Genomic DNA, 7,223 nt, shown 5'->3' with positions numbered 1-7,223 from the left:
TAATTCCTGCGCTATACATCGTAATTATCGCATTATAATATCGTTGAATCGTGATATCGTACATTCCAAGTTTTTACATTATATGGCGCATAATTGTGCAATCTACAACGCAAGAAATGTGGATTCCCATCCATCAGTTACATTTTGCGCTTTTGTTAAATGGTATTAAATAAGTTCTAATTCGTCTACAATAATGTGATTTATTTCGGAGGAAATATATCAGTAAAAACAAATTTTTTGTGTGTTTTCTATTGTTCATTCTACATGTTTTACCGAAATTTGCTCACTTCAGCGCGACGCAGTCGACGAGTTCAGATTTATTTTCCTAACCTCAGTGAAGCTTTCGCCGAAATATGTTTAATCATTAACCGTTGCAGATCTTACCTGTAGCAAATTTTTTATTTTTTCTGTGATTCTTTTAAATCTGGTGTCCTGATTTATAGCTCCTGACTCATACTCTGCCCTTTTCCCATTGCTGCTAAGGACGCCGTAGTAGACGACAGCAACAAAATTTAACTTTATTCTCTTCTGTGATATTAGTGCATTATAATATCGTACAAAGCTCCGGGATCTGATTTTACGTTATCATATTGCGCTTTATTGCAATATAGAGGTTTTGCGATATCATTGTGCGATATCTTTTTCTCCGTGTAATTTTGGTTTTATGAAAAAAGTCATTAGGATAAATTGTTCGACTTTTTGAAAAATACGAATATCCGTACAGAGAATTTTTGAGTATTGAAAAAAATGTTCTCAAGAATATTCAAAATGCGCTCACTTTTTGAATTTTTACCCAATATGTCTGGCTAACGAACTTGACCTTTAGTTCAGTGCAATAAAAGAGTGTACCAAAGGTAAATCTAATAGATTCGTAAAAACCTGTTTTTTCGATTCAGGGGGTTAAAAAACGTGAATATTTGACAAAACCTGGGGTAGGGGCCAAATTTTACACAAATCTAATACCTTCTCTGATGAGAATTTAAAAATGAATTAATTTGTCATGAATAATATTTTGATAGTTCTGTTCTTTTAATCGTAAAAAAAGCATTAAAAATATAAAAAGTATTAATATTTGAAAATCTCATGCACGAAACGAAAAATAAATTAAAAGACAACAATTGTGATGAGAATGTGCCCACGTAGAGGGCAGATTTTTGTTTGGCCTTTAATGATGTTTTTCACGATTAAAGCGAAAAATACGCATCATTTCAAAAAGTTATTTTTAACAATTTTGTGGATCTTTTTCAAATGCATAATTTGTGTCAACTCATATCTTACCGTATTTTCCATAGTTTGACCAAAAAATGTAATTTTTGGATTTTCCTTTATTTTTTATGCTGTCAAAATTTGAATTTTCGATTTTCATGAAAACTCAAAAAGTTGTTATGATAATCTTGTAGTGCATTCAAAAATCAACATTTTTCTTCTTTTGACTTTTTTCATGTCGTGAGTTATTTGCTTTAAAATGATCATTTTTATCGGTTTTTTGTAATTTTCTAAATTCTATAACTCTGGTAATTTTTGGTTTTATGAAAAAATCATTAGGGTAAATTGTTCGACTTTTTATTATGCGAATATCCGTATAAAGACTTTTTGGATCATGAAAAAAAGTAGTCTCAAAAATATTCAAAATACGTTCACTTTTTGAATTTGTATCCAAAATGGCTGGTTAACGAACTTGACCTTTAGTTTAGGACACTTAAAGAGTGTGCCAGAGACCAATCTAATAGAATGATTTTTTCATAAGTCATCGTGCTCACAGACAGACAGACATAAATACATACGTACATACATACAGAATTACAGACAGACGACACATTCGTAAAAACCTGTTTTTCGGATTCAGGGGGTCTCAAAACGTGGATATTTTACAAAAACAGGGGGGGGGTCAATTTTTACACAAATCTAATATCTTCTCTGATGAGAATGTAAAAATATTCACAAAAAATTCATTATTTTAGTTAAAAAATCACCTCTTTTGTTGAAAATTAATCTATCTTGTTGAAAAATCGTTGATATTCTTTGGTTGAAAATTAATCTTTTTTAGTTTACAAGTATTTTTTTTGGTGCAAAAAATATTTTTTTTTGGGGGTAAATTCAACTACTCTGTTAAAAGTTGAATCGCTTTGTTCAAAATGTCGTAGTTAAAAATTCAACTACTTTGTTGAAAATCTAATTTTTATTTCACCAGAGAATCATATTTATTAATTAAAAAGCCACTTTTGACTGTTTTGTGAATTATTGAAGTTGAATTTGTGAATTTATTTTTTATAAATTTCGTTAAGTTGTAATTATTTTAGTAATAAAGTCATCTATTTCGTTGAAAATTGAATTATTTTATTGAAATATTAATTTTTTGTTTGAAAAATGACCTTCTTTTCAAATCACTCACTTTTGACTGATACAGATTTAGATTGTATTCCGTGGCTAATATTGTTGTAAATTTACATACATACTTTAAAAAAAAATCGCTGAAGATTCATTATTTCATTTAGCAAATCATCGCTTTCATTGAAAATTAAACTATCTTGTTGAAAGTCCATTTAAAAAAATTAATTTTGGTACTTGAAAATTTAATTATTCCATTTGCTGTTGAAAATGAGTTTTTTCGATTTCATCAGTGAGTCAAATTAATTGATTTGAAAAGTCCCTTCTGGCGGAGATGTCAATTGTCGAATCGGCATTCTTGGAATCAGTAAAAATCGAATCCGTTTCAGTAAAAGTTGACCGTGAATCAGTTAGTTTTTACTGATATAAATTTAGAGTGTATTCCATGGCTAAAATGGTTGTAAATTGAACTAATTTGTTGGAAATTCATTTTTTTGTACCAAATTAATTTTGTTAGTTGAATATTTAACTATTCCATTTTTGGTTGAAAAATTATATTTTCTGATTTCATCAGTGAGTCAAATTGATTAATTTGAAAAGTCACTTTTGACTGGTTTCTCGTCATCGAATTCGCATTATCTAAATTAATAAAAATTGACTTTGAATCAGTGACTTTTGACTGAATTAAATTTAGAGCGTCGATTGAAGTTTAACTTGGGAAATTTGTTAAGAAATCTTATCATTTTATCCTTTCACTTATTCGATACTTATATACATATGTAGAATGCAGATCCACGTGCCGTTAATGGACATTTCTCAATATGCGTCATACCTTGCCGGATGACTATTCTTTTCTAGCCAGGAGGTCTTGCCAAGATTGCTCCCATATGAGCAATTGAGAATACTTCTATTATTTCTTATAAATCATGACGTATTCGATAAGTATCCTTTCATCAGCATTCTAAGTTTCTCGAGATCCATTCCTTGTAGTAAAACGTAGTAAATCGGAAGGTTGTGCCTGTTTTTGGATAAGCGAGATACGGCTATAAATAGAATGAGTTTCATGGATTGTATTCGAGTTATTTCAGGTCAAATCGAGACATTTTCAGGCGATATTCTTTCCATTGAATATGTAATTATAGATGTAGAAATATGAGATTTTGATTATTTAGAATCTTTTATGTATTATTTATATACATAACAGATATAATTATACAGATTAGTTCTGGGTAAATGAGTTTGATGAAAGCTAATTGTCAGATGATACTAGAGCAAGATATCAATTAATTAATAAACGTGATATTGTGGATGGTCGTGTGCATAATATTGACTTGAAAATCTGAATTTGATACCGATTTATAAAATTCCAAGTGATTGTTGATATTTAAAATTATTTCTCTGGTTTTAAAAAATAAATAAAAATCCAGAGCTTGAACTCTTTACTTAAATATTTCAAATATTTAAGAAAGATTCAAAAGATTGCAAGGGATTTCAAGTGATTTCAATGAATATCAAGAGATTTCAAGAATCTACAAAAGATTTCAAAGATTCAATTAAATTCCTCTTTATTTATGAAAACTTTATATATGAACACCTTTCGAAAGATTTAAATGGATTTTAATATATTTGGACATATTTAAAAAACTGAAAGATTCAAAAAGATTTCATAGAATTTCAAAATATTACAAAAGTTTCAAAAGATTTTAAGGTATTTCATGATATTTCAAAAGATTTCAAAGGATTTCATGATATTTCAAGAGAAGTCAAACGATTTCAATGTTTCAATGGATGAAATATTTTGAAATATGTATTTCAAAAGATTTCATAGATTTTCAAGAGATTTTAAGAGACTTATAAAATTCAATAATTTGAACAGATTAAACAACAATTATTTCACATAATTTCATAGGATTTGAAAACTTTAAAACGATATCGAGGGATTTCAAGATATTAAAACAGATTAACAAAATATTTCATAGATAGAATGTCATTAATTCAAAATTTTCACACAATTTCAAGGGATTTAAACGGATTTTAAGTGATTTCAATATAGATATAAAGAGATTTCAAGGAATTACAAAAGATTAAAAAAATCAAATCAATCCAATTCATCTTTATTTATGAACACATTTCGAAATATTTAAAGAGATTTTAATATATTTGAACAGATTTAAAGAAAATTAAAGGCTTAAAAAAATTTCACAGGATTTCAAGAGATCTCATAGAATTTCAAGATATATGAATATATTGCAAAAGGCTTAACAGAAATTCAATGGATTTCACATATTAAAAAATGTTGTAAACATTTCAATGGATTTTTACAGATTTCAACAGATTCCATAGAATTTCTTAGGATTTGAAAATGTGCAGACCATTTGAAGGGATTTCAACAGATATCAAAGATTTTGAAAGATTTCAACAAATATTTAGATATTTCAACAGGTTTCGTGACAGTTTAAAATATATATTTGAAGACATTTCAACAGATTCAAAAATATTTATCAGGAGGTCATAGAATTTCAAACGATTTCAAGGGACTTCAAGGTATTTCAACCAATTTAAAAAATATTTAATATTTTTTCACAGGACTTCAAAACTTTCAAACAATTTCAAGGGATTTCAACAGTTTTTAACGGATTTCACGATGTCTTAACAGATTAAAAAGTACTTCATATAGGATTTTAAGAATTTCAAGGTATTTCAAGAGATTTCAACAATTTTTCAAATATTTCATAGGATTTCAAAATTACAAAAGGTTTCAAGGGATTTTAACTGATTACAAAAAATTTGAACAAATATTGAGATATTTCAAAAAGTTTCATAAGATTTCAAAATATTTTGAGGGTTTTCAAAGATTAAAAAAATTTCAAACGATTTTAGGAAATTTCAAGATATTTCAACAGTTTTCAAAAGATTTCATAGAATTGCAAGAGATTTCAAAATTTCAAAAAGATGTATAAGAAATTCAACAGATTTAATACTATTAAATTGAATTTCAAGATATTTCAAAGGATTGTAAGATATTTCCAAATATTTCAGACAATTTCACAGAATTTCAAGAGATTTCAAAATATTTCAACAGATATCAAGAAATTTCAAGATTTCAAGAAGTATTCAGTCCAAAGAATTCAATGGATTTCAAGATATTTCAACAGATTAAAAAAATATTTTATAGGATTTCATAGAAATTAAAAAATTTTAAATGATTTCAAGGGCTTTATAGATATTAAACAGATTTAAAAAGTATTTCTTAGGATTTGAATTTTTTAAAATGATTTCAAGGAATTTCAAGATATTTCAACAAATTAAAAAATATTGTATATGATTTCATATTATTTCAAAAATGTCAAACGATAATTTCGGAGGCTTTCAAGATATTTCAACAAACATTTGATAGGATTTCAAAAGTTTCAAATGATGTCAAGGGATTTAGAGATAATTCAGCAAATTTAAAAAGTGTTTCTTAGAATTTGAAAATTTAAAAAAAAATTTCAACAGTTTCGGAGACTTCATGAAATCTTAAGATATTTCAACAGGTGTCCTATGATGTTAAAACAGATATTTGAACAGATTAAACAATATTTCACAGGATTTCACAGAATTAAAAAAATTTCAAGCGATTTCAAGAGATTTCAAGATATTGCAACACATTTAAATAATATTTCACAGGATTTCAAAGAACTTCAACATTTTCAAACAATTTTAAGGCATTTCAATATATTAAACAATCCCGAATAAAAATGCTTCGACATTGAGAAAACAATATCGCATGAATTACAATATATAGCGTAATTACTGCGCTATATATCGTAATTATCGCATTATAATAGCGCAAAATCGTGATATCGTACATTGCAAGTTTTTACATCATATACCGCATGATTGTGCAGTCAATAACGCAAGAATTTAAGTTTATTACGCTATCACATTGTGCTTCTTCTTTTGTGATCTCGCGAGGGTTCGAATAGTGAACAAACGATCACAGGAAAAATTAAAGATAAAGTTTACATCGATTCCAGGTGAAAGATTCATCGGAACAAAACTTAACCTTGCCAGATAAACTTTGCATGAATCGAAGATAATTTCCGATTTTTAACCTTGCCTGAATAATCTTTCATTTTACAATCGCTCCATTTTTATTCGAGGTGTAGTGACAATTACGGCGCCAGCGCTATCTAGCGTCGTTTAACTTCATTAAATTTCAGAAAAATGGGGATTCCCATTTATCAGTTATATTTTGCATCGACGAGTTCAGAATTATTTTCCTAACCTCAGTGAAAATATGTTTAATCATTAACCGTTGCAGGTCTTACCTACAGCAAATTTTTCCTTTTTTTCTGTGATTGTTTTAAATCTGGTGTCTCGATTTATAGCTCGAACTCACTCATACTCTGCTTTTTTCCCATTGCTGCTAAGGACGCCACGTCGTATAGAAGACGATACTAACCAAATTTAAATTAATTTTTTTCTGTGATTTTAGTGCATTATAATATCGTACAAAGCTCCGGGAACTGATTGTACGTTATCATATTGCGCTTTCTTGCAATATAGAGATTTTGCGATATCATTGTGCGATATCTTTTTCTCCGTGGACTTGAGTTCGACTCGAATTGCCCCAATCAAGACATGCTGAGGTCGAAAAGTTCGACTTGAGCATGTTTTAGTTTTGAGACGGAGCCAGACTTCAATTTATGTCTTGGAGACAATTTTTTATGTCTTGAAGACATAAATTTATCTCTTGAGTCGAATTTTTATTACTCTTACACGTGCGGTTTATAACTTCGAGCGTATATCTGCCATAACAAAAAGGTTATTTCTAACAGTCATAAAAGCTAATCTTTATTAATGGTTGATATATATATATATATATATATATATATATTGTATAACAATAT

Source organism: Belonocnema kinseyi, chromosome 9, assembly GCF_010883055.1.
Source record: "Belonocnema kinseyi isolate 2016_QV_RU_SX_M_011 chromosome 9, B_treatae_v1, whole genome shotgun sequence".
Taxonomy (NCBI): Eukaryota; Metazoa; Arthropoda; class Insecta; order Hymenoptera; family Cynipidae; genus Belonocnema; species Belonocnema kinseyi.
The sequence above is the reverse complement of the archived record's forward strand: the minus strand, read 5'-3'. Positions refer to the sequence as shown.